This window comes from Camelus bactrianus, chromosome 7 (assembly GCF_048773025.1).
Source record: "Camelus bactrianus isolate YW-2024 breed Bactrian camel chromosome 7, ASM4877302v1, whole genome shotgun sequence".
NCBI lineage: Eukaryota > Metazoa > Chordata > Mammalia > Artiodactyla > Camelidae > Camelus > Camelus bactrianus.
The window spans coordinates 60120523-60148204 of NC_133545.1; the positions used below are offsets into that span (position 1 = coordinate 60120523).

General features: G+C 39.1%; 1 protein-coding gene across 3 annotated transcripts in view; it reads right to left on the reverse strand.

The window, feature by feature from the left end:
- DYNC1I1 (dynein cytoplasmic 1 intermediate chain 1) overlaps nucleotides 1–27682 on the reverse strand; it is a 377849-nt gene that overhangs the window by 296491 nt on the left and 53676 nt on the right. For 2 of the 3 annotated variants that reach the window (XM_010972445.3, XM_010972429.3), the window contains exon 1: nucleotides 3457–3661. The exons of the other annotated variant lie outside the window; for it this stretch is intronic. The gene's annotated coding sequence lies outside the window, so the exon portion shown is untranslated. Of the gene's footprint in view, nucleotides 1–3456; nucleotides 3662–27682 lie in introns of those variants that run through there. 3 annotated transcript variants of the gene reach the window in all.

Consider the following 27682-nt stretch of genomic DNA (forward strand, 5'->3'; position numbering starts at 1 on the left):
ACAACTCCTGCTTAAGAAGCTTCCTCTAAACAAAGACTCAGAAGATGCTTTATGAACATGTGGCTCCTCAGTTGGCACCTGGCATCTATGTTACAATGCAAGCTTTGCTCTGACATTCTGGTGCCAGGCTTCCTACAGAGAGGAAGCAAAGGAAATAAGTCCTGGATACCGATGAGAAGCTCCCAGACGAGAGGAATCATTTTTTATATGGACCTGGGCAACCGTTTATAAACGTCAAAGAATTAACTTCAATTAATTCTCAAAAGAAGTGAACCCCAGAAGTTCTCTATCCCAGCAAAGTTCCCAAAAGAATATACTGTCTCACATTTTCTAGGGAATGCAGAAGCTGCAAAAATTTCTAGTAAAAAGGGTCCCTAATCAAGGAAACAACTATTTATAAGGTATTTGAGATCTATAAAGTATTATGGGGAATTAGCCAGTTTTATCGAGCAGACAGAATAAATGCAATATATGATTTCAAAAGAGCTGTGGTCCTCCTTTGGGTTTGCCACATCATCCACACCTACCAATCAGCTGGCAAAGAACTATGACTACACTTATGGCTTAAAGAAAATAACAATGGCTCACGGAGAAAATCGGCATCAAACTCAAAAGAAACAGACAAGATCAGCTTTTTTTTTTTCTTTCTCACAGGGATGCTAGCTAAAATGGGTGATTCCTGGTTTTACAGTCAAACCTGTTGAATCCTACCTCTGCTATGTATTAACTATGACCTGAGTATGTCACTTAACTCAGTTCTATCATCTGTAAAATATAGATAATAAGGTTTACTTCATAAGATTAATATAGAGATTAAAATAATGCAAGAAAAGAGCCTAGTATTCAATATACGAAAATTAACCAATATAACTCTCCTATAGAAGAGTCAGACTGCCCGGGTTCAAATCCTGGCTCTACAACTTATTAGCTAAACAATTTTCAGGAAGTTACTTGACATCTTTGTGTCTTAGTTGGCACCTGTCAAACGGGATTACAAATAATATCCACCTCAGTAGATTTTTGTGAGATTTTATAAATTAATCCATGAGAAGTAGCTTAAAATGCAATGCCTAGTCAAGTGCTCAGTATATTTTAGTAAATGTATTGGTAATGTAATACATGTAGCAGAGGCAGTGAAATATACTTAGTAAATGAGTTGAGCATGGTAAAGTGCTCAATATATTATTAACTTTTGTTTTATTTGATGGGGTAAAGTATAGGGAGAACAAAGTGATGAGGGGATATACTTAAGTCTGCAGTGGATATGGGTGACCTTTTCATTTGATGCTATTAAGTGACAGAAAGAAATAGGGTGACCAGGGAGGATGAGAGGCCCATTGAGGCAATGAACAGTTGATGAAGCCTATGCACACTGTCTGGGCTAAGAGACATGGCTGGGTTTAAAAACTTAGCACATATTTTGCAAGACTGGTCTATACCGCTGTTCTAAATATGAACAGAACAGCACCCAGGCTAGATCTCCAAGAATTACTTGACTCAGTACTAGAGTCAAGGGAAAGGCTCATTTATTAAATGTAGACTCTGCTAGGAGTGTTTGGGGAAGTAGAAGGAGTGGGAAGAAAGTTCATAGAGCCCCTTCTTAGACATAAAACATGATGACAGAAATGCCTGGTGACTTGCTCTTACCAGCTCAGTTCATCAGAAACTAGGGGACCAGGACCACCACTGTCAGAATTCTACCTCATTTTTCTGTAGGTTGAATTTATTTTCTCCGGCCATGTCCCTAGCAGTGATTATACCCAATGATATAGAACTTAAACCACCAGAAAACTACAGGACATGTTTTCAGTAGGAGAGTTGGGAAGGCTGGGTGTGGGGAGGGGCTAACCCATTCCTCTCCTCCAGGGCACTGTGCAGCAGAGGCTCAGAAACTCTGAGGTCCACAGGGAGAAGCAGCAGGTGCATTGGTGCCTGAAGCTCGAGACAGGGAAGAAAAAGAGAGATATGGGCCAAAAACTGGGCCCAGAGCTGGACAGGCTGAAAAAAAGCCTACATTGGGCCCACCCCCACCATATTATCTAAACATCCCCATAGTGGTGCTAGAAGATCTCTAAAAGAAACAGCTCTTGGAGCTTTGGATCTTCAAACCTTAAGAAATACTGGGGAATTGGTTCTAAGAGAACATTTGATTATTTAGTGGTAGGAGTGTATGCTTTTATTTCACTAAGAAACACAGTCAGAAAAGCAGAGTTTGGGTCCTTTTTATAAACACCAAGACTTCTGGAGAAAATCTGGCATTTTAAATAGTCAAAGGAATTATTAATCACATTCTCATTAGTACCCTCAGGACACAACTTGTACTGAATGCTCCATTTCAAATTTACTAACAATGATCAATGTCTTTCTCTATAATTTCCGCAATGAAAATAGATACATAGGCTACACCCATATCTGTGCTAATCTTAGCCATATGATGTCTTCTGCAGTTACCATGTCTTAGGGTTAGCTATGCTTTCTGTATATGGAAGCAATTTTGCATAACCCTGACTACAATAAGTCTACAATGCCCTCTTGAAAGGCATTCCAGGCAAGAAAATGGCTGGCTACTTGTTCTGCTCCTTACCTAGATGTGGGAAAGGCCAGGATAACTAATATATTCCATCTTCTGCATTTTGTTGAGTCTCTGATTTCCTAAGTAATTTCCTGTCCTGATCCTGGGTTTCTGTTTATTCTGATTACCCAAGGTACAAGTCATGAGACTCCTGCACACTCAGTTCCCATCAGCGCCGCCAGGATCACTGCCCTTATGATGACAACGCACTGATTTGTAAGGCCAGAGCGATTCCGGAGTGGGAGTGGGGGAAGGAGAGCCACGCGGCCGCGAAGGTGTTTACGAAAACACATCCCCTCAGCCACACTTTTTTTTGCAGCAGTGGGAGAAACTGGTACCTTCTTGCGTGAGTGTTTAATTAATGACCTGCTGGAAGTGCATTCGTTTTCTCGGACTTGGCGGGTAGCAACAGCATCTAAGAGCTTTGCAGACAGCTGAAAATGTAGTCAAAAAGCATCCTTTCCCCTCCCTCTGCAGCTCCCCCCTCCCCTAGGAGCCGTCAGCTGGTGGCCCAGAGGGGTGCGGATTTCACCGCCGCTAGCCTTCTGCTCCCCAGGCGAAAACCGAAGCGAGGCGCGCTGGGACGCCCTTCCCAGCCTACAAGGTGGACGACAAGGTGATGACACCACGACTCTTCCCCCTCTACCCTCGCCTCTCAGCTCTGCCGGGGGAGCTGAGACAGGGGGCTGCCATAGGGGGCTGCCGCTTTCGGGCGCCGCGGAGCACGCAGGAGCCCGGGGAGTGGGCAGAGGCCAGGGTCCGGCTTCGGCTGCAGCGGCCGCACTAGTGTCCCGCAGCTCCCAGCGCCGACGACCCCCGGGCGGGGAGGGTTGAAAGGGGCGGGGAGGTGTGGGCCGGGAGAGCGCGACCCCCCTCCTGTTTACCTGGACGCGGGCGGCGGCAGCGGAACTGGGCTCGCGAGCGCAGCGGTGGCTCCCGAGCGGCGGTGGCGTCAGCACCCGAGCGTTTCCAGAGGGAGACAGGCTCGGCCCGCGCAGGATGTGCTGTCTCACGCTGCGCTGGCCGCTCGGCTCGCGCTCCTCCGGGACCAGGCACTTCCTCTCTCTCCCCGAGCCTGACACTGACAGCTCCCCGCGAGCACCCAGTCTGGGGCTCGCCCCGCCCCCGGCCCACGCCCTCCACGCCCCGCGCTCCTCCCGCGGGAGGGCCCTGCGCACCCGGTCTCTCAAGGAGCGGGTGACGCCCGCTCAGAGGCTGGTGGCTGCAGGAGTCCTGGGGAGGTCAAGGTCAATCCGTCTATCCCTATGCCATCGGCGGGACTCACCTAAGTGGCTGCAAACTGAAGAGCTAGGATGGAAGCTCCTGCTGACACGGCAACACGCAACAACTTTCACTCCCTGACAACTACTTTAGGTTATTTAAATAGAAATAGAGAAAGCTCGGGTCCATCTGCTACACACAAAGACATAGATTTATGCTTAGTTTTTCCGAGAAGAAAAAATATATATTTAGCTTGCCTCCATAACATTGCTACTTAAAGTCCTAGCTTTTAAAAATCTGGACAACAGTATCCTCCATATGCTAAGTGAAATACATCAGAGAAAGACACATACCATATGATATCACTTATATGTGGAATCTAAAAAATATAAGGAACTAGTGAAGATAACAAAAAAGAAGCAGACTCACAGATACGGAGAACAAATTAGTGGTTACCAGTGGGGAGAGGGGAGGGGCAGTATAAAGGTAGGGGATTGAGAGGTTAACCCCTGTGACACATCCCTTCTACCTCACCATCAACCACTCAGCGAATTGTGCATGAGCTGATCACATATCCTAGGACTCCCCTCCCTCACCTTGCCTTTAAAAACATTTTCCTGAAGCCTACTGGGGAGTTCCGGATTTTTGAGCACTAGGTCTTCTGGACTCCTTTTTTTTTTCTTGTATAATGTCTTACAATAAACACTGCACTTTCTTTCACCACAACCAAGTGTCAGTAGATTGGCTTTACTCCACGTGGGTAAGCAGACCTAAGTTCAGTAACAATTACATATCCACTATACTTCTGTTTAAAAAAGAACATATGAAAAATAAAAATAAAAATAATCTGGGTAACCATTCTTGGACTGCCCCCAAAGCTCCCTAATAGCTAAGTTTTAAGGGACAGAAATGGAGTTTGGGGTTCTAATCAATGCAGGTTTGGTACCATTTTTAGGTCAGCTTTTCGTCATGTGTCATTGTACACATTAGAATGAAAGTAGAGAACAAGCACTGTATCTTATTCACTGCAGTATCCCCAGTACCTACAATGGTGTTTGATGCATAATAGGTGCTCAATAAATATTTTTGGCTCTATTTAATTGACAAGTACTACAGTAATTTCAAAATAAATAGAGATCTGATTGTAAATACACTGTCATATCTATCTATAAAATGGCCTTTCTTGTTCCAATTTTGCCTTCCTAGCAAATTATTGTGAGCATAAGTATGACTACAAAGAGAGAGGTAAAATGTCTTTAGATAGAAGGAAATAAAGATATTCCAGGAGAAAATTTCTGTGAGACAAATACTTGCCACTGACAAGTATTAGATACTTAACATATGTCAAACTCCATGTATATTTTCCTTTTAAATTTTTCAACAATACTGTATAACAGATACAATGCCATGCCCACAGAAAAGGAATCTGAGTTCTACTTTGCCCAAATTCCACAGCTACTGAGTGATTTATCTGAGATTGGAATCCCTGTCCACCTGACTTCACAGCTTATACATTCCCACCTGGTATTACAGTCTCTCCAATATGGGGGTTGCTGAGTGGCCACTACCTGCAACACATTGTGCTGGCAGTGTCAGACGGTCCAAAATTGAGGAGAATATAATCCCTTTCCACAAGTAAGGTTAATCTAGTTGAAGGTGGAAGGAGAGGTAAAGGCCAACAATAAGGAAATGGCCGAAGCAGTACAATGTGTTGAGAAGTCAAATAAGAGCCCATCTGGTAGGAGTGGGGAGACAGTAGGAGGAAATTAGAATTATGAATGTGGATAATATTTGAAATGGATAATTAAGGTTTTTAACAGTAGAAATGAGGAAGGCAGAACATTTTCACACATCAACCAAGTTCCAAAAAAGAGAAGCAATAATGAGTACTTAGCAAATGTTCAGTGGGCTAGCTTTTCGGTGCATAACAGACTAGTAGGGGAGCAGATTTGGGCCCTAAGGGATGCTGAAGAGCAGATAATGGAGTATTATTATTACACATGCTTGAGCAGGAAATGACACTTGGATGTGCAAATGATATCTGGAACAAGCAAGGCAGAAGAGACCAGTTTGAAGTTCATTGTGAGAATCCAGGCCAGGATTAAGGCTTGAATTTGTCAAGCTGTATTCATCGTGAATAGCCTGAAATACAGAACTGGCACAAATTAAGCAATTAATAAAAAGCTGTTATAATTATTTTTTATTATCACATACTCAACATAGTAGATATATTGGGTGTGAGACTGGAAATGAGTAAGAAATACATGGTTTCTATATTCCAGAGACTCAAAATCTAAAGAAAATTCACCACTGCCTGTAATACCCAAGAGACTAAGAAAAATAAAATAACTTAAGACATTTGCCAAGAGATCAAGAAGGAGAAAATGCATTCCAATTTGGAATTCTTATGATTTGGAGGTCTTGGTGAAGAGGTCTGAGTATCTGTGTACAGTTACATGCAAATTTTGGCACATCAGGTGATAAGCACTTGAGAATGGGGTTAGAAAACAGGCAGAAAAAGAAGCATAGACCTTATGTTTATGGACAGATCCCAAGTTTTTAGAGCCTTCTAGGTTTACAAAAAAAGTTATGCAGAAAGAACAGAGTTCCCATATACCCCCTACAAATTACGAACTGCTTATTGCAACCAACCTGCTTCACTTCTGTGTAGTTATTGCTTCAAAGTTTGAAAAAAGGTCTTCAAGAATGGATTAAATGGCTACCATAAAACATACTGGGCAAATTCCTAACTCGCTATAGCCAGTAGGAGGTTGCTTTAGAGCCCTCCAGAGAGACAACAGTGTGGCTAAGCTCCCCTATTCCGGCATCAGACGCTCGGCGTGTAAGCTTAAGTCTACCACTTACTGCTTTTGTATATTTGCATACATTACTAGACTCCTCTAAGACTCAAGTCCCTAGAAGGCAAAAATGGGCAATACTACTACTTGGGGTCTGTGATACTTCAATGAGTTAATCCACGTGAATCACTCAGCACAGTCCCTTGCATGTAATTAAAAACACTCAATAAATTTTAGCTATAATTTGCTATGACTAATACAGCCTACATGAAAAGTACAAAAAGTAGAGCTTTGTACCCTCTAAATTCAGTGTCCAATCTTGACATTACCAGACTGGAGGGACTACTCAGACCTTGGGGTCACTACTAGCCTTCAAGACAGAGATTCTTTTGCCTTCGTGCACGTGTCATTCACTAGTGCTGAATACAGGCAGGGCCCCACAGCTGGCTCCCTTGTCTAACTTACTTTTCTAGGGCCCTGCTTCATACAGGTTCCAACGCACTTTTATACACCAGATCCCCTGATGTCTGCCTGAGGATCTCTTCTGGAAGTTAGTCCTCCATTCATTATATCTTAGTTGCAAGAAATAAAACAGAAAATTCACCTCAGTAGTCCAAAGGCTCTAAAACCACAGAAAAGAAATGCAAACCATCAGAGTGAGCTATTAAGAATGTAAAGTGCCTAAAGAAAAAAATGCTTGAAGATGTTCTCTAGTTAGGATGACATGTGTTGTACATCATGCTTGGAATAACAACCTGTGAGGCAACTAAACCACTGCCCAAAGTCATACACAGTTTTGTATGGGATATGTATCGGGTCGGATATATTTTATGTATTTTCCTATTGTACAATTGAAGTTGGTCTGTTGGTGCCAAATTAAAACAATAATAGACTTTCTGAAACAGGTACGTTATTAGTGTTTGAAGATTTATTAGAAATCAAAGAGTGACTTATAGGGGAATTAATGATTCCAACGTCTAAAACAACTGCTTTTTGTCTTCTGGACACTTTTCATTAAGGGACATTGCCTATGTCTTGATAAAGTAGGTGTGAAGTCTCTGCAATAAATAAACACACACACATAAAATCTGTCTTCAATTTAGGAAGAAGGAATTCAGAGGTGTCTGCTGTATAGCTTTAGATTTCTCTAAATGCTTGTTGAGTAACTTCCAAATATAACTCCAATTATACTGTAATTATCTATATTTGTAATATAATCATATTATAATCACCCTTATTTCCACCCACTTCACTTTTGCCTTCGTGTTTCTTTGCATCCTCCTCCTCCTCCTCCTCACATTAGCTTTCATTTAGCTGACATTAGTTCCTTTCATTAGCTTTTTTTTCAAGGATGATGCTGAGCCAGAATGCCTGTGTTTTTAACTATCAATGACAAAATGCAACCATGCAAATATCTACAGAGGAAAAATTAAAATATTTGGATCTTAAAAAATCATTTTAAGCACTTAAACTTATGGGGAAAAAATCCAATGATTATAAGATATAAATTATTTATGTCATTTTAAATTCACATTCCATTAGTGTCTAAATATAAATCTTTATTTTTCCCAGCTGTGAAATCAGTATCTGTATCCTCCTTTGTGTCCTGCCTTGTTACTTGTTATTTCAAATTTATATTTCTAGGGATCAAATAAACCTACCTTGCCAAAAGAAATGAAACCACATTTTTGGTGAATTACTTCTCTAGATTATTTCCTAGTAACATATTTTCGTAGTTCTTTGTAACTGCTCCTTGGAAAGACTGATCCTAATAGCTCTCCCAACACTTTCAAAAAGTCATCTGTGTTTTTTTAACAAATAATTAAATATATATACATTGATACTACGTTTCTGCCATTAACCAGCAATTCTGAGCATTTTTTAATGGGGCTTCATTATTTGTTATTTCTCACATGCTAACTCTTAGTATCATTTGACTATTTGAGAAGAGAAATCTAAATATTTTATGTATTTTAGAATACAAATTTTGTATATTACATGCTTCTCACTCCTCTTCCTTCATATGCTTACTTCACTATAGAGTTATAGTTAAGAAGAATTATAAAACTGTCGATATAAAATACAATCTTCTAGTATTAAAGGCATGTATAAATCAGAAATACTACACTGAGTCAAGAACACAGGTCCCTACACAACATTGTAAAATGATTATAAATCAATAAAAAATGTTAAAAAAAAAAAAAAAAAGAACACAGGCCCTGGAGTCAGGCACACCTGGGTTAAAACTGGCAGCTACAATTCACTAGCTGTGTGATTCTGTGCAAACTGTTTAAACGCTTTAAGCCTCAATATCTTCACCTGTAAGATGGGCATAATAGTGCCCATATCTTAAGTTTATAATAAGAATTAAATGAGATGATGCTTATAAAGAACTAGGTATAGTGATCAGCACCAAGTTAACACTAAATTAATGTTAGACACTGTTAACTATCATGTGGATTGCATAGAAAAAAGAATGAAAGTTTACAGGAAAATGTTAACAGTGGCTATTTGGGGTGATAAGAGTGCGGATTTTTTTTTTTCCTTTTGAATTTATCCTTACTTTCTAAATGCTCTATGATGAATATGCATTATGTGCTCCAACAAGCCTGTTAGATACCAGGGATAGTCCAGTAACAGCATGAAGTCACTTACAAACAATAGGTGTTTATATTATAAACTTCTTTCTTGTGAAATTCCCTGAAGATACTCTAAGTCTTATCCCTTGGCAGTGGTTACGATATATGGTTTAGACATTAGAAACAATGAGCTGTGGATACATGATGTCCTGCACTTTTTTGCTAGAAAAGGAGTCAGGATAAGGATGGAGTGAGGATGAATAAAAGGATTGTGCCCTCTCACCTTCTGGATAAATACCAACTATCACACTCTCTCTCTGTCCGCACACCACTTCTAGCACATGCCACTTAGGTGGTTATTGTGTCACTCTGGTTCCCTCTGAGATGCAATAAACCATGAAGGAATCCCTCCCCAGGGATTTCATAATGATATGCCACAGTCTTCTCTGGAACTGGAAATATACACTGCCCTTGATTATCCTCCAGGGAGGTGCCCCCCATGCTAGTGATGATAGGATAGAGCCATGGAGCCAGCAGTGCCCTTGTGACCTCCAGGTCCTTACTCCCCTATGTTTGCTAAGTATTCAGATAAAATTCTTTCTGGAGGACATGTTGGAGGTGATCATAGACAGGGCATGACCACCTGTTGACCCAACAGCTGGACCCAGACAATTGGGCAATAGTAGGTTCCTCACCATCACCCCGGTCCTTGGAATGTACATTCTGCTCACTGTTCCCATAATGGGAGCCATTTCAAGGATGCAGCCTTGAGAGAGCAACATACTGTTGAGCCCACCTGGACTGAATAGGTGACTGAACCTAGTTAAGGTCTCTCTTTAAACTTACAAGATTCTACCTGGCAGATGTGGAGATCTACTCATCTTGTGGCCACGAAGATAAGCTTCACATGTAAGCTCCCTTTCTCATTAAAACTGCCACCTACCAATCTGGAGTGGTCTCTGTCTTTGGTCTCTCTTTGCCCTCTGTTTGAGAGCCAGTTGGAAACAAAAGAGTACAGCTCACATTACTGACCAGACAATTTCTAAAAATATAGCCTAACTGTAAAATATGAGTGTACTTAGTGTATGGGAAGATAGTCAAAGAAAGAGATCATCTTCCATTTAAGTTTCTAGCATGAAAACCAATTAACACATTAGAAAGCTTTTAATTTTTTTTTAACGGATGTACTGGGGCTTGAGCCCAGGACCTCATGCACGCTAAGCATGTGCTCTACCTCTGAGCTACACCCAGCCCCCAGCCTTTAATGTTTTAATGCCCTCATATAAGAAAAAGATCTTGAGGTTCACTTGGAGCATTTCCTTGGCTCTTGGTTGTGTCTACCATATTTTGAAAGACTCCCAAATTCGTATTTTAAAGTGAACTCTTTATTGTTGCAAATATACATGTATGTATAGTCAAATTTTGAATAACAGTCTGAGGTTGATAAAGGATGATTCATAAATATTTTTAAAAGTTAGCTGTATGTCCGTTTACCATTGGGCCTTGGGGTCATTTTTTTTTTTTTTGCTTTGATTTTTTTTTTACTTTGCATGAAATTATTTAGTAACAGTAGTGAATAAACTTTTTTTCAGAGTATTTTAAAAATTCAATTTCAATTTTTCATCTTTTATTAGTGAAATTATATTTAACAGGTCTCTTTCTAAAATATTTTTTCTTATTAAGGTTTTCTTACCACACGAACTAAAAGTAATAAAGATAAAATATCATAAGCTGTCTAAAGCTATTGTATGTCTTTCATTACTTTGACATCCTTAATGTTACATTATCATTTTTAAGTCAAACTCCCCCCCCCCCCCACTAAAGGCTCCTGTTGATGGAGATAAATTGCGGAACTGTTCAAATAGTTTCATAACATTCTAACTTGTCAAAAATGAATAACATCATACAACAGCATGTTAAATGGGATGATTAGCCATCATTAAAAGTCTGAAAACCTTTTACTTTTTCTTTATAAAGAACTACAAATAAATATGTATATTTTGAGAAAAATCTTTTTGAAACATTTCAAGTCAACAAATTAATAAATATCCAAGTTATGTTCAACAAAGTGAACAAACAAGAGTGTATTACATTTCATTTCTATAGTGGAGTGTGTAAAACAGAGAAAGTCCTCCAAAAGTTGGAAATTTGGCAGAAGTTCCAAAGAATTATAAATAAATAAAACAAAAGAAAAAATAGAGACAGGCAGTCAGTAAACTCTGAGATTAGCTCTTGTGTAAGATAAAGTACCCTATCACATATTATTTCAAACAATTTTGTATGTTGGATCAACGCTAATTGGCTTACTAACAGTTTTTAAACGTTCCCATCTACCTTAGGAAGCATGCGGTTTGCTTTAATTTTCAAACATAAAGGTTCATTGTTAAAGATTTATTTTCCAATGGAATTCCAGGGATTTTATCCATGTGTGAAGAAATAACTTAGCGTTGACACATTCACAAAACTAAAAGTGTTTTTTCAAGAATTTACTAGATACTCAAAGGGCCTTGGTGGCTCTTTAGATTTCCTTATTTCTTTTTTCCTGTGTGAAATCCTGCATAGACATTTCACGTCATAATGCCTAAGGTCAGAGTCAGAATCTGTATTTTGAGCCATTTTCTCCAAATCAGATATAGATTTTTGTTCTACACATGTTCTAGCAGGCATAATTTATGGATCAACATTATTTAAGGCAGGAAAAAAGTTGGGGAAATCAGTATTTTTAACCACTATTCATAAATTGTCAACTGTTCTTTAAACCTTTGAATATCCTATAAATGAGCATGCCAGGGTGGAGGAGAGGAGAGCAAGGGAGACAATTTTTATTGGGTGAAACATCATCATCAAAGCAATACCAGTGTACTTTGTGCTTTATGGATAAGATCCATTCATCTACATCAAGTGTTAGAGAAATGAGGGGGTTTTGAAAGACTAAAAAGGCAATCCAGCTTGGCTTTAATAAATCACAATTCTGCTCCTCTTGTCAATATGTGCTGTTCTGTTATGACAACTGACATTCAATAAATGTTTCCAAGCACCTACTACGTGCTGGACCCAGGGATACAGCTTCCTACTATGTGCTATGCTCTTCCTTATGTGTTAGATTTTTTAAATCATCCTCCCCATGGCTGATGCGTGGGAAATCTGAGACTCAGAGAGGTTAAGTAATTTCCTCAAGCTCTCACAGTGTGAAAATAAAGCCAGGACCCTAAATCAAGATACCTGATGTCAGAATCCAAGTGCTTCACTTGCTATACAACCACTGTAAATCTTACGCTGGGGTCTACTAGGACTGTTATAACTGAATTTTGTACTCAGACTTCTTAAAATTAGAATTTGGGCCAGGGTGTCTAATTAGATAAATATTCACTTGACCTTGGACAGATTACTTGAGATCTCTGTGTGTCAGGTTCTTCATCTGTCAAATGAGGATATTAACAGTACCCACCACACTGGGCAACTCTGAGAATTAAGTTAGCATGTACGAAGCATTAGAGAATGTCATCTACGTAGTGAGCTCTATCACTAAATCTTGTAAACTATTTATTATTTAAAATTGTGTTCTCAGAACTGTGTTCCTATGGATTTTCATTTCTACATCGATATTTCATTTTTGCTTTGTCTTGTTTTGTTTTTAATTCTCTAGTTCTCATGTTGGGGATGGTTAGTAAGCCAAAATAGTAGCAGCTATTCAGCTGTTAGTGTTAAAGGAAGAAAGCTGCACAAAAAGGCAATGGGAAAACATAATTACTTCAAGAGATACCAAAAGGAAGGGGGAAAAAAAGAATATCCCATGTCAGGAGAGTTTCTAAAAGCTACCCTACAGTAACACACACACATGTGTGCACCCCCTGATAACTGTCTCTACAGAAATCAAAACCTGGGTAGTTGATGGTATGAATCAACACATTAAGGCCAAGACAATAAGTATGAGGGGTTGGGGGAAATGAGCAGGATGTAATAATACAATCACATCTTCAGAGGCCTCCCCAGCACTCATTCTCAGCCATTTCTTCCTTGCCACCTGCTCCTGTCCCTAAGGCAGCCATCTTCAGGGCTATGGTTTGCTGGGTCTCTGACCTCCCACTACCACATGTACATGCCTTGAGCATTCGCCCTCCCTCCGCAGTCTAACTCTGCTCTGTGCTGCTGCACACTGGCCCTTTAAAGACTTTAATCAGGCACTAATGCTTAAGTCTGTATTCCTACCATGGGAGGAGCTGTTCAAACTCATGGGAAGTTCTCTGATTCCTAAACATGGCCAACTTCGCAAATAATTTGTATAGACTCTTTTGTAGCAATGGAAGGAAAACATATCAGTTCTAGCTGTGAATTGCATGCGACTGATTATGAATGAGTAACCATTACAAAGACAGTGGAGAACATGCTCAGAGCCTCTAGAGGCTGTGAGAACTAAGCTGTTAGAAATGACCTCTTAGGATAGGGCTACTTTTAATTTCACTCTACATTTATTTCTTCAATTTTTACTTTTTTCATTTGTGTGATAAACTTTGACTATCTTTTTATGGAAAGTTTTGATCTCTCTAAGATTCCCAGATATGGGGGCCTTTCCTTTCTGTGTGTGTGTGTGTTTGTGTGCCCCCTGCCAAATGCATGAGCACTTGGTAAGAGCATGTAGAAAGATAGTAACACTGTAATACGTATTTCTGAGCAAAATTTTGAGATCTTGGTCAGGTCACTTCCTCACTGAAGGCACTGTATTTCTTTCATCACTTCCAGAAGCCAGGTTCTATAATTTGATGCTTCTATGATTTGATAAGAATCGTTCTCATGGTTCATAGAGCTAAGCACCTCTACTCAGTTTCTAACAATAAAAAATTGCAATACCTTTGTTAAACTGAAAAAAAAACTCAGTCATCTAGGTTATAAATTTATAAAATAAAAAATTAAAGGAAAGTAAAATTCCCACCTGCCAACTGGCTACTTTTTACTAAAATATGTATGATAAGCTTGGTCAAAGGCTGAAGCAATAAAATCAAATGGTTCCAAAATACTGTGGTTTTTTAAAGACAACGGAAGCATATCAATCTCACATTAAATCCTTGCAGTGAGCACTCCAGGCTGGGGGGCACCAGGTGGTTTTGTTCGGTGCTCACTTAGAGACTTGGTTCCCTTGCACCCTGTTGCTTTGTTAGAGCAGGTCTTCACCTGCAGGTTGGAAACCAAGGCAAGGGGCGTACAGTTTGCAGGAAGCGAGAAAGGGACTTGCAAGCCCACTGACTTATGGTCCAGATGTTGAAACAGCACAGGTCACATCTACACACACTTCACTGGCAAGAATTCAGTCACATGACCTCACGTAGCGAAAAGAACAGCTGGGAAATGTAGTCTCTAGTAGGGTCCCGTGGACCCCAGGGGCAAGTCTCTCTTACAGAAAAGGGAGACTGGAGTTTGGGGGACAATCAACTGTCTCTAGTCAAATTGCCTTAGTTTCTAAATCTAGACTTTGGTAAACTTCTAGATATTATGGATCAAATTTTTAAATATTTAAAAACAGGATCAAATAACTCCTTTGGAAAGAATAATAATACCAAGTGTAGGATATAGGATGACAGGAGCTGTATAAACAGACAATATACTCTCAAAGGTATATATGTTTTGTTATCTTCTGGGGGATATTTAGCAATTACCCCAATATGACTTCCTTAATAGTGGAAGTAGAGGTAATACAGTCATTTATTAAACAGCTTTTGCTTTTTGGTTGTCAAACACACAGATTGTTTAAAAAAAAAATCTGTATTTCATATTGGAACTGTATCTTCCAACAGGACATGAATCCAGAGGAGCACAGAGTTTGGAGATGGCCCCTTTATTCTCCTCTATTTGTCCTCATAGCTACCTCGTACATTTATGACTTTTTAATCTAGGCTGACAGGGCTATTCCATATGCCCAAGGCTTAGTAATCCTTGGGGAAAATCTCTCTCCTCCTTTCCTCCCTTAATCAGTAACTTGTAATTTTTACCTTTCTGCCCCTTTCCCCAGAATCTAGTTTCCTTAGCATACTGCTAATCATTTGGGTTCATGCAGATCCACTCCGGATGAAGTGAGGCTGAGTGAGGTACTGCAAATGGAGTGCATGTGAAAAAACAGTCCTTCGTGTTGCCACGCTGACTTCATCTCAACATAACTCTTGTTCATGGTTTTCCTTATAAAGAAGAAAAGTTTCCTTCTCTTCCTCTACCTTACTCAAGGTTTAGAAATAGGTGAGGGAACAGAGTGTAGAGTGACCCCTGTAAGGCATACTCAGTTTACTCCAGGTCAGATAAGGTCTTGACTAGATATCTTTCTATCCCCTACAGGGAGCCGTCCTTTGTCCTCTGCTTCAGAATCTGAACTATCTACCCATCTCCAGCAGTGCCCCACCTTTTCCTTTGCGCTATTCTATATCACACTGATTAAGTCCAGCAAGTTTCAATTTTACAGCTTGAGATTTAAATCTGCGGGAGGCCTGGCCTCCTCTCCTTGTTGGGGTGATTGTTACACTGTCTTTACCCAGGGTGGAGGTTTCATGGCCCCCACATCACTCTCTTCTTGCTCCTCTTTACCATTCATCTTCTAACATCTCCTCACAGGTGAGAGGGGCTCCTCTTTGACGTCATCAAGAGTATATCAATTCTGTCATGGATGTTGGTGTCGGTGTCCTGAAGACAGGTGTTTTCCCTCCCTACCAGCTCCCTCATGGGTAGGAAGCTTCTGCATAGCCAACTGCACTTCAGCCTTTATTTGGTAACGTAGGTTCTAACTCGTTTACTATTAGGGCGCTCTCTTAGCAGTCAGGTATGCCTACCTGAGATCTTCGCACTGTTCCTGGGTGATCAGGTATTTGATTTTTAGTTTTATACAGACCTACAGCAATAGGAAACCTCTAAGTCTCCTGGGGTTTTCTTTTAATTTAGTTATACCTGGGAGTAAAATTATTTTTTTTCTCTCATAAACAGACTTTAAAGGAAAGCTGGTGCAACTTTAAAAAACTGAAAAGGAAACTAGAGAAATCTCTTCTTAGCAGCACTGTTTTCATGGACTCGGAACTATATTTATGAGTTTGTCTTTTTTCCTGAATGGAGAGCTACTAATTTTTTGGACTTTGAAACTCTTTTTGGATAATGAAAACTAGACTTATATTTTTTGATAATCCATAAATTGGAAGATAGTCTAAAATATTTCATCCCTTTAAAATGTACTGAGATTTGTTTCATAACCCAGAATATGGCCTATCTTTGTAAACACCATGTGCACTTGAAAATAACGCATATTTTGCTATTGTTGGTTGCTGCATAGGGTAAGCTGACAATTAGGATAAGTTGGTTGTTAGTGTGGTTTGGGCCCTGTATATCCTTTTTTTTGATGTAAGGGTAAGAGTGATGACTTTCAAGCTCTTGACATGTCAGAGCTGAAACCAGAAGCCTCAAGAAGTTAAGGTTAAAACCTGTAAAATGAACCCAAAGAAGCACAAGGGAAGAATAAAAGCAAGGTAGAAATTAATGAAATAGACAACAAGCCTCTGATACTGAAAATCAACAACAAGAAAGTTAGTTTGTAGAAAATGATAAACATCTAACATGACTAATCAAAAAAAGAGAGAATGTACAAATATGAGAAAATCAGGGCTGAAAAAGGCTGACTCCACTAGAGATCATCAAGGCATTAAAAATAAATAAGAATACATTAAGATATTATAAATAATTTTGTGCAAATAAATATGAAAATGTAGATGCTATAGATGTTTCTAGAAAATACTGCTTATCAAAACCTACAGAAGAAACAGATACCCAAATAGATCTCTAAGTCAAATATTTACAATTTCTATTTTGCAGACTAATGATAAAGAAACTAAATCATTAATATAAATCCTTCCCAGAAAGAAAACTCTAGGCTCTGATAGGCAAGTAAGTTATATTTTTTGAAAGCTAAGTAACAAATAACTCCAATACTTCACAAGCTTTTCCAGTAAAGTGCAATTATTGGAGGAAGAATGCATGTGGGATATTGGGCAGTCAGTGGGATGGTGCGAATAGATATTTGTTAGTGACCTTTGACTACCCAGCAAGTAAATCCCATCCATGCTATTTAAAACAAAAAGAACTCATAGCACATGAGTCTTTGTAGGAGGCAGAAACTTTATCCCACCAAGAAAACTAAGGAATACCAGATGTCTCCTTCCTTATTTGGGAGGAAGAAACACAAAGTCACAGAAAGTTAGAGATAATTCACCGTGGTGGAGTCACTATGGTGCTCAGACACTGCGGTGGGATCCTAACAGGCTGATCCTGTGGTACAACCTTGGGTCTGTTGTCTGCTTCTCAGTCTTGCAGGAATCCTGCTCATTATCTGAGCCAAGGTCTTTAGCGTTCCTGTCACATGTGTGAGCTACTCAGTAATGTTGTAATGAATTCCTTTTCTCTTCAGTTTATCCGGAGTTTAGAGGTACAATCACCATGCATTCCCTAAGTACCCTGAGATGTTACTGCTGAGAAAGTGCTAGAGCTTTCCACAGCCCATGCATGAGGCATTTCAATACCTGCTGGAAATGCTCATTCATTGGTGTTAGTCCCTGCCATTCCCACAGTAGGGTGCTGGCCTTTACAGAAGATCTGCCCTTTCTGCACTTGAAGGCTCCACTACTCTCTGTCACCTTGAATCTTTTCACTGGGCTCTTGGCCAGACTTCCACTCTCATTTGGGATGACTGTCAAAATTTTAGGTTACTTAATTCATGGCTGCTGATCGATAGTACAGTCTTCAGAATGCAAGTCTTCCCCATCCCAAATGGCAACGGAGAGGGTATCAGAGATTCGAGCCTGACAGGGGAATATAGCATCTACATTTCTCTTTCTCAACCTCGACCAATCATACAACCAAAAAGAACGGTTTCCAGAGCTGCTATCCATTGCTGTCTGTTCACACCCAGTTCAGCACCGGCAAGGCCATCAGCAGTGGTTTGACATAGGCCTACACTATCAAGGGTACTGCAATTCATATGAATTTTAAAAGTTAACCACCATATCCTTCTTCACATCAAAGAATTTTAATTTATGAGTGAGGCAGAATTTTCAGGCTGGATCAACTTAGCCAATTCGATGGGTTTTCTACCTGAGGGTACTACTGTTATAATACCACTTCGAGCCTTCTAAGTTGGCGGTAATGTGAAACATTATTAGGGCTGAGAAAATTCAGTAGACAACACAAATGCTCAGCCTGGCTGCTCCCAGGCTTCTTCCCACTTTTATTCTCTGAAGGATCCAGAGGTGGGCAGTATTCCTAACTCAGAAATCTTCCCTGGCTCTGAGCTCACCCCCTGTTGAGGAACAGTGTGTTCCTCATATGTCACAAAGTTGCAGCAGCACCAGTCCTTATCAATGTCAGTTCCAAACCTGCCTCCTGCAAGAGTCTACATACTCAGCCTCCTCCAAAGTCCTTCTGAGGGCTTCAGGAGTTTCAAATAGTTCCTATCTCCTTCTGTTGAAAGGTTGCTAGGCCTTGGAAATACCTCAAACCACTCTCTTAAGATCTGAAAATTCTACCAGACATGATATCTCTCTTCTCATTATTCTCTGAATTCATGAGTATCTGACAACAAACTCATATAAAACCACAGATCCCAGCCAGCCAGTGTACGATACTCTGAATTTAAAGTACAATTTATCAGCTAAGCTTTTGTTCAGTTCATGGTAACTACCAAATCCTAATTTCTCCAGAGTTAACGCATACCATATTAATTCTACCCAAAAAATTCCAAGGCATGATTTTTCTATCTTCAGTTACAAATTTTAAAATATGTTCTCTTAAATCATTTATCTCAGGATAATTTTTCTCAATCATATTTCCTATTGTGTTGACCAATTATAAATTCATATTCCTTTTCTCAAAGATTGCAGGTTTACCTTTAATATTTCCCTGTCTTCTTTGGGCCTCAAAGAATTACCAAGGACAAAACCATCTAAACTAGTATCTGAACGTCCTCCACAACTTCCCTGCCTCTATCTATCTTCTGTACAATGATGGGCACTAGTACACAGAACATGTTCTGAGATTATGCTGACAACCAAAAAAGGCCAACACTGCAGCAGCTTGAATGAGTTTGCATTCAGATTCTCCAGAGCACTCAGAGAAGAGTCCCACCCAACAGATACCTTGATTTTGATTTTGTGGAACCCAGAACAGACAAACCCACCCAAGCCAAACTGCACTTGTGACCAACAGAACTCAAGACAAAAAATTTGTATTGTTTTAAGTCACTAAGCTTTGGCAATTTGTTTCAACAGTAAGAGAAAACAAATACAGTTTGCCACCTAAAATGCAACTCAAGAGTGTATGTCTAGGGAAAGAAAGAATTTTCATCCACTGACTCCCATCTCATATTAGTGAAGGTCACTCCAAAGGGTGAACACGGCCCTCTACTTTTGAGTTGTACATGCATGAAAGTCCAGCAGTTTCCCACAACCTTCCCGCAACACAGCATCATAAAAAAGCCCTTGGGCAGGAAATGGTTAGGTGTGAGGGGCAGGCCTTAGTCAAGGTGCTGCCAAGCTGCACATGTAAGAAGTGGCCAGAGTCAAAGTCGTTCTCATGCTCACTCCATAAAAATGAAGACCAAGTGAGAGAGAGAGGAACAGCTTTCTTTTTCTGGATCCCAAGTTTATAATGTAGCCAGCTGTGATTCCAACTTCACACAAAGGCACTCTATGTGCTAGCAGCAGTCCCACCCATTTAAGTGGCATAAAGGGAGGTCAGTGGGGTCAAGAAGGCAAGGAGCTTGAAGGATCATCATTATGGACTGAATGTTTGTGTCCCTCCAAAATTCATGTGTTGAAATCCTAACCACCAGAATGATGGTATTAGGAAGTGGGGCCTTTGGTCATAAGTGTGGAGGCTTCACGAGTGGGATTAGAGCCCTTTAAAAGAGACCTCAGGAAGCTCTCTATTTCTTCTGCCAGGAGAGGATAGGCTGCCTATGAATAAGGAAGCCACCTCTCACCAGACACCGAATTTGCTGGTACCTTGTTTTTGACTTTTCAGCCTCCAGAACTGTGAGGGATAAATCTTTATTGTTTAAACCACCGGTCTATGGTATTTTTATTATAGTAGCCTGAACAGACTAAGACAGTCATCAAAATAGATACCAGAGTAATTAAGGCTGACAGTGGGACATGGCTGAGGAGAAACCTGAGCCAAACAGCAACACCGTTGAGTCCCTGGCGTGGAGGAGAAGGCGGGGTAACAGTGTGAAGGTGATATCCTTAGTGAGAGGGGCTGCTGGTGCCTGGCTGTACTTGCCACCAGCATCCCTATCTTTTCTGATGCATTTTAAGGTCAGGCAGAGTTCCCTGGGCCCTCTGAGACATTTTGTTTCTTGCTCTTCTACTTTGAATTCCAGGAAAGGAAAGGTTCTTGCTTGCCCCTCTTCTCTGACACACCCAAGCACATCTATGTCCAGACCCTGGTCTGGGTCCTGAGAGCTGGCAATCCCCAACCTACAGGAACATCATCTTCAGAAGGTAGGTTGTCCTCTCCCAGGTGATGGTAGGACATATTCCATTGCTCCCCCTTTCTAGCCTCACTCTCATCTATAGACATAGTGGGCTCCAACCCCCAAGTATGGCAGACCCCCTTTGTCTTCTCCTACTTAATATCCTGGGACCACCACTTATAGGCCGGCAAACCTTGGGCCAATCATCTGACCTTTCTTCACCTCTGGCTCTTCATCTAAAAAACGGTGATAATAAAAACACAATTTATATGGCTGTGGTTTTGCTTAAATGGGTTACTAAAAGTAAAGTGTTGGGAACAGTGCCAAACCTACAGTAAGTGTTTGCTATAATGATAAGAATAATATTTAATATATTTATAATATTATATATAATATATATTACATAATAGTATATAATAACTAGTATTACATTATATATTTATATTATAAATAAAATATTTAATACTTATTATTAGATGGCAAAAGATTCAAATCAACCTAAAATATAGAGAATTTATTAATTAAATTATAATACAGCCATAAAATGGTATACCATGAGGTTGCTTCAAAATGAACAAGACTTATAAAATATATTAATCTAGAGAAGTTACAGAACAGCTTGTATAATATTTGTGTAAAACACTATGGTAAAGTATTATAGACTATATTTGCTTGCATATAAGTAAAATTGCTTGGGAAAGCTACACAAGAAGCTAATAATAGTTTTTCTATTTGGGGCATAAAAACTTGGCAGGTGGCTGACACTGGTGGGAGAAAGATTTTTCACTGTACATTTTTATAGTTTTCAATTTAAGAACCATGTAAAAGCATTATTTATTTAAAAATATAGGAAATGCCTTAAAAATGAAAAAAGATGGTGTTGGGAAAACTAGACAGCTGCATGTAGAGCAATGAAGTTAGAATGTACCCTCACACCATACACAAAAATGAACTCAAAATGGCTTAAAGACTTAAACATAAGATAAGACACTATAAACCTATGAAATAAAACATAGGCAAAACATTCTCTGACATAAATTTCATCAATGTTCTCCTAGGGCAGTCTACCCAGGCAATAGAAATAAAAGCAAAAGTAAACAAATTGGACCTAATTAAACTTACAAGCTTTTTGCACAGCAAAGGAAACCATAAGCAAAACAAAAAGACAACCTACGTATTGGGAGAAAATACTGGCAAAGATGAGACTGACAAAGGCTTAATTTCCAGAATATACAAACAGCTCATACAACTTAATAACAAAAAAAAAAACAACCCAATCCGAAAATGGGCAGAAGACCTAAACAAACCATTTTCCAATGAAGACATACCAATGGCCAATAGGCACAGAAAAAAATATTCAAATCACTAATTATCAGAGAAATGCAAATCAAAATTACAATGAGGTATCCCCTCACACCAGTCAGAGTAGCCATCATTCAAAAGCCCACAAACAATAAATGCTGGAGAGGCTGTGGAGAAAAGGGAACCCTCCTACACTGTTGGTAAGAATGTACTTTGGTGCAGCCGTTATGGAAAACAGTATGGAGATTCCTCAAAAGACTAAAAATAGACTTACCATATGATCCAGCAATCCCACTCCTGGGCATATATCCAGAGGGAATCTTAATTCAAAAAGATACATGCACCCCAATGTTCATAGCAGCACTATTTACAATAACCAAGACATGGAAACAACCTAAATGTCTATTAACAGATGACTGGATAAAGAAGCTGTGGTACATCTGTACAACAATATACTTACTCAGCCATAAAAAATAATAAAATAATGTCATTTGCAGCAACATGGATGGACCTGCAGAATATCATCCTAAGTGAAGTAAGCCAGAAAGAGAAATAAAAATACCATATGATATCACCTATATATAGGATCTCAAAAAAAAAAAAAAAAAAAGACAAATGAACATATCTACAAAACAGAAATAGACTCACAGACATAGAAAACAAACTTATGGTTACTAGTGGGGAAGGGGGTGGGAAGGGATAAATTGGGAGTTTGAGATTTGCAGAGACTAATATATATAAAACAGATAAACAAGTTTATACTGTATCCCACAGGGAACTATATTCAGTATCTTGTAGTAACTTACAGTGAAAAAGAATATGAAAACGAATATATGTATGTTCTTATGTGACTGAAGTATAGTACTGTACACCAGAAATTGACACAACATTGTAAACTGACTATACTTCAATAAAAATATATATTAAAAAAATTTAAAAAGAGGGAATTCAACTAATTCATTGGAGCTGAGGAACCCTCAATCTATGTGTAAGAGTTATGATCCTGAGATCTAGATGGCATAAAAATGCACGATCAGTCTTTTTTTCTTCATCAAAAAGTTCTAATCAATTGCAATACTGAGATGAATTCTGAGCTCAAAAGACCTATCTTATGGCAAGGGTGACACCTGCAGGACAAACTGAGAATTTGTCGAATTATTTACCTTTGCTGAGCAGAGCACTACACCTGGGGCATGCCTAAAGGGGTGATGGTGGATTTCTCATTGGAATTGCTAAACAAAGAATTTTGTATAAGAACTAATGGAAATACTGCAAACAAATGCATTTGTTTATATAGGACATCTAGGATAAAGCACTTCCTAATCACTAGATATGTCTTTATAAACAAAAACATTTAACAGCCTCAGAGACATTGTTCCTTCTGGTGTAAAATATGGAAAATGAGGCCCATTTTTTTCAGAGTTGTCTGGATTTGAAATAAGGTATGTCAGGTTCATTGCTCAGCTCCTGGCACATTCTAAGAGTTCAATAACTAGTAGCTATTGGTATTGTTAATAGCCACTATCTGCTGAACTGATTCCTTTAGCCAAATACCCAGCTTGCTGCAAATCAGCCCCTTTACTACCTTCCCAATGAATGCAATCACACTAAGTACAACATAATTTTTGAGGTTATACTGCAGAGCCACAAAGCAGAGTCACCTGAGCAGTGACAGGGATCCTATCCAGGGCCTTTTTCCCTTTAGCACTTGGTTTCTGAGACTCCTGTGTCCTTGCTCCAAGATTTGCCCTGACCGAGGAACTCTCAGGCTGCGCCTCCTTCTCTCACTTATTACTTACGCAGAGAAAAGTATCTTCTGTCAAGTAAAAAACAAATGTGGACCTGAGCAACCCGAAACCTTATCCAAAAAGACTATTGCAGCAGGGAGAGGGAGCTTTGCAATAAGGAGAACAAAGATCCCGACCCTAAAATCTATAAGCATCTCAATGGTCAGGTAAAAAGAATGTTTGTTTTATGGGGAGGTGCAAAGAAGGCCAGGAAGAACTGGAACTAGAGGAGTAGGATGTTAGGTGGCACCATCCCATCAGACAGCTGAGCAGGTGATGTTGTTAAGGAGGAACTGTTCTACATTTCAATGTTGGCGTAGCCCCTGGAGGCCAAAGTTCAGGGCTTTGGGGATGGGCAGAAGCCACAGTCTCATTTTCCTAACTGTCCTCCAAATCCTTTTATCTAGTTAGTTTGGTCGAGGTAAGTCAGTGGGCATTTTGTTCAAATTGGTCAGTGGGGACAAACGATTCAGCTAATCCTTTATGGTGAAGAATGGAAAGCTGGAGGGTCTGTGTCTGGTTTTGTCCTAAGTAAATGGGGAGGGGGGTCATCTGTAAGTCTTATTTAAGTCATATGGGAAGGGTGGTTCTCTGCAGTAAGCCTTTTCCCTGACTACAAGGGGATGAGAAGATTTCTTAACCTGCAGTTTTTTGGGAGCATAGGGCTCAGGTAAAGTGCAACATTGTCATTTCCAAACTAGCACATCACATCTCACCTCCACTGCTGGCAACTGGGAGTAATTTACTCACCATTCTCTGCCTCTGTTTATTCACCTATCTGTATTTTCCAGGAAAATCTATAAATTATTAAATATTTATATCTGTATCTCTCTCTCTCTATTACAGACAGCATGAGAAATTTATCTATAAATCATGGAAAGTTGCACACATCATACACTTTACCCTGAATGCTTCAGGATGCCTTTCCTAAGAAGAGAAACACTCTTCCACATAACACAATAACACTATCCCACATGAAAATTAACATCAACTTTGTATCTTCTAGTATCCAGTCCACATTCTCACTTTCCTAATCGTCCTCCAATTACTTTTATCACTTTCCCCCTGACCCTTTGAAACAATATCCAACCTCAGGTCACACATAGCATTAGATTTAATGCCATCTGACCATGGCAACCTTCTCAGGGTAATGTGTGCTGTTTTGCTTTTGCCTTCCAAATCTTACACAAGTTTCCCTGTGGACAACTCTACCCTGGATTGGAAAGGAAAGCACAAGCCAGCACGGCACCCTACCCAGCCTCTTTAAATAGATAAGTATATATGTATATTCATTCTTTGTAGAAATGGAATCACATGGTACATATTGTCTGCCACTTTCACTTGTCACTTCACAAAGTTTTCTGAAGTCTGTCAGTCCATACTGTACACTAGACCCAACCACTTTCTTTTAGTTTTTGCATCTCCTTGAAGTAGCTTTTTAAAAACCACTAGTCGCATCCCTTAACGGTTCATGGAATTAACTAGTGTGTCAAAGCACCATTAAAAAGTATAGGACAGGATAGAATAGAAAATGTAAAAGTGCATCTCCCTCTGTAAAGATAACCACTGCTTTGTGAAATGTTTGTTTCAATAAATACACGTGTGTGCTGTGGGCACAGCCTGAAATATATAGCTTACGGCGAGTAACAGTGGTTAAGAAAAACACTGTCTTGGAATTTTGTTTTTCTTTCTCTTCTTCCTTCTTCCACCACCCCTCCAGTTTTTTGTTTGATTATTTACTTTGACAGATAACCTGAGTTTGGAAAAGAACAGACTATTATTTGGGGCTAAGGATTTTTGAAATGGAGTGAGAATCAGATTCACCTTTTTAAAAATCATGCTATGGTTGTAGATAGTGTCGTATCAATTCACAGTACAAAGTTGGAGTGAGCATTAAAAGAAGATTCTCCCTCACTAGTCTGAATGAGACAAGATAGATATGATCAGAAAATCAATGATGTTGCCTCAAAAGTGCAAAAAAAACTTCAGTTTCTGAACTTCCACAACCAACAGTAAAACATATGCTGGTTTGTTTGGTAACAGAGACCTCTAGAGAGCTCATGTTAGAACTGCAGTAAAACATTTTTAAATATTTATTTATTTATTTATTTATTTATTTATTTATTTATTTATTTATTTATTTTTTACTTGAAGAGCTGACTTTGGTTGATATCATAGATTTTTGGAATATGAAAGGAATTTAGAGATAATTTAATTCTGTGTACCTGGATTCTCCTAAGACTTATTACTCACCTTTTATAGTCCAAGAACTTTAATAAATACTATCTAATTTGGTTTTCACAATAATTCTTTCAGGTAAATATTACCACTTTCATTTTGATTTTTTAAATTTATTTTTATGTTTATTTTTATTTTATTTAAATTTTTCCCAACTTTATTGAGGTATGGCTGACAAAAAATTGTGTATATTTAGATTGTATATTGTGATTTTTAAAGTGCATAATGTGATGATTTAATTAATATACATATACATTGTAAAATGATTATCACAATCAAGCTAATTAACACATCTATCACCTCACATAGTTACCTTTTGTGTGGTGAGAACACTTAAGGTCTACTCTTACCAAATTTCAAGTATAAAATATGGTATTATTAACTATGATCACCATGATACACATTAGATCCCAGAACTTACTCACCTGGTAACAAAAGTTTCTGCCCTTTGATCAAAACCTCCCTATTTCCCCCACCCCCTGGCGACCACTATTCTCCTCTCTGGTTCTGTGAGTTCAACAACTTTTTTGGATTCCATAGATAAGTGACATCTTACAGTATTTTTCTTCTTGTGTCTAGGGGTCATTTACTCACTTAGTGTGGTGTCCTACAGGTTCATCCCCGTTGTCACAAATGGCTATTACCAAACAACAACAACAATAAAACAAGAGATAAAAGTTGCTGGTGAGGATGGAAGAAAAGGGAACACCTGTACACCGTTAGTGGCAATGAAACTGGTACACCATTATATAACAGAGTCTGGAAGTTCCTCAGAAAATTAAAAATAGAACTACCATATGATCCAGCAATCCCACTTACTGGCATACATCCAAAGTAAATGAAATAACTATCTTGAAGAGATATCTGCACCCCATATTTGTTGCAGTATTATTTACAATAGCCAAGGCATAAAAACAACCCAAGTGTCCACTGACAGGTGAATGGACAAAGAAAATGTGGTGTATATATGTATATATATGATGGCATATTATTCACTTCCATTTCATAAATGAAAAAACAAAGATGCAGGAAATAAAGTGATATGTCTAAAAGCAGATAGCTAGAAAATGCAGAGCCAAATCTAAAATTTAGGATTCTGGATGTTCAGGCCAGCAGTTTTTCTAATATACTACAATACAAAAATAGTATATGCTAAGTGCAGAGCACATAGCATTTAGTCCATTTTCTTCATTTCTAAATGGGATAAGAGAGTCACAGAAATGAGAGCAAACTGTCTGGGGTTACACAGCTAGTAAAGAGCAGAGCCAAGGTTAGCACTCCTGTCTCCTGGTTTTCAATCCCCAGCTGTTTCAGTTATACTACATGGAACTAAATACATCCTACTTTACAATAATGTGGAAGGGCTCATTTCTAGCAAACTGGCAGAATGGCTTTTAAAAATCACTTCTTAGGAAAAAACTAAAAATTCTAGATAAAATATTTTTAAATAAATTTTTAGTTCAGGAAAGTTAATTTTCTGAAACCGAAAGCTGAAAAATTTTAAGTGAAGGCAGGAAAGTATCAGAAAATTTCAGAGGACAAAAAGGAACGAACAGGGTAATCAAGGAGGTGAGAAATACAAAGGCTATAGCCTGCTCAAGGGACATCTCAGAATTATGGTGACCTCCAGCTTTCTATCTGGTGATCTCACAAGACATCAGAGCAGGAAGCAAACCTTCAGGACTTCAAAAGATGGA